Here is a 1,533-nt window from a genome sequence, read left to right as displayed (position 1 = left end):
AATGTTCAGATATCCTATACTTAAGGCGACAACTACTACATACTTTGCACACAGTGCAGGAGATAATGTAGATTATATTAGTAGTTGCACAATTAATAAAACAGTTGATTGGAAATGATTTTTGTTTTGCGTAAGAAAATAAACCCACTACCTTGTTATAATCCTGTGAAGTAACAGTGCATATTGTACCCACACTTGTATCTACCGATAGTGCCACATCGACCCCCTGAACCTGTATTGAAAAAGCTCAGATAAAATATTGTACCTTTACGTGCTGAAAAGGTGCAATCATTGTCCAGGATGTCTTTAAAATTAGAATCCTCACTTCGGCAGGACATATACTAAAATTGGAACGATACAGAGAAGATTAGCATGGCCCCTGCGCAAGGATGACACGAAAATTCATGAAGCGTTCCATATTTAAAAAAAAAATTTGAATCAGCTGAATGTACTTGTAAGTTTTTTTTTGCTATGGAGACTACCTTGTCATATTCTAAACTATATATAATTACAAATGAGTCAGAGTTGCGTATCTGACAGGGCTTGTGTTTTAGCAACTCATCCTTTTCTTTATCTGACGCAATACTTTGTGCTCCATCTAAATGCCAATTATTTATCCCATCTGTCTGAATTAACTTCCACTGTCCACAAGTCAGCCTTGAGTTCAGCTGGATCCAAACGATTTCTCTTAGCTCTAACCATTTCACCTACTGGTATATATTTAATGGTATGGCTTGGATGCCAGCTTGTTGCCTTCATCACTGAGTTCTCAGAACATTGTTTCGTAAACGTTTTCATGTGAATGACTCCAGACATTGCATGACCCATCAGGGTGACGTCCAAATAGCCAATCTCTAGTGCCAGTATTCATTATAAATGGCAAATTTTAATCACTGTCCCACTTCCTCTCCACAACAAGTTGTCTATGTCTATGTATTGGCCATACCAATAAATATGAGAAAAAAGGAGTTAAAATCTCCTGGAGCTCTTCCCACCATCCCATATACAAATTTACAAGGGATGAGAAGAGCTTGGCTCCCATATAAGCTCTGCATCTTTGAACATAAAACTATATATATATATATATATATATATATATATATATATATATATATATATATATATATATATATATATATATATATATATATATATATTATCCATGTTATGATGAAAGATGAAATAGTTGCTAAAATGTTAGTATTCCAGCTGTAAATTTCTATACATGGCAAACTATTAAAAATGTGCTTCTGGAAATTAAAAAAAATAATATATACAGTATGGTTATACATACAGTATTATTATTTATTATTATTATTTAGTATTTATATAGCGCCGACATCTTCCGCAGCGCTGTACAGAGTATATATAGTCTTGCCACTAACTGTCCCTCAAAGAAGCTCACAAGCTAATCCCTACCATAGTCATATGTCTATGTATGTATTGTGTAGTGCATGTATATTTTTTAGTCTAGGGCCAATTTAGGGGTAAGCCAATTAACTTATCTGTATGTTTTGGGGATGTGGGAGGAAA

The 1,533-nt window shown here is 34.1% G+C and overlaps 1 non-coding gene across 1 annotated transcript; it reads left to right on the top strand.

Annotated features, from left to right (window-relative positions):
- The first annotated feature begins 317 nt into the window (after positions 1–317).
- On the top strand, positions 318–424 carry LOC137555082 (U6 spliceosomal RNA). Its single transcript, XR_011027786.1, has one exon. It is a non-coding gene; the product is annotated as a U6 spliceosomal RNA (small nuclear RNA).
- The last annotated feature ends 1,109 nt before the right edge of the window (positions 425–1,533 follow it).

This window comes from Hyperolius riggenbachi, chromosome 2 (assembly GCF_040937935.1).
Source record: "Hyperolius riggenbachi isolate aHypRig1 chromosome 2, aHypRig1.pri, whole genome shotgun sequence".
Taxonomy (NCBI): domain Eukaryota; kingdom Metazoa; phylum Chordata; class Amphibia; order Anura; family Hyperoliidae; genus Hyperolius; species Hyperolius riggenbachi.
Note: the sequence above shows the minus strand (reverse complement) of the source record. Positions and strands in the feature narration are given on the sequence as shown.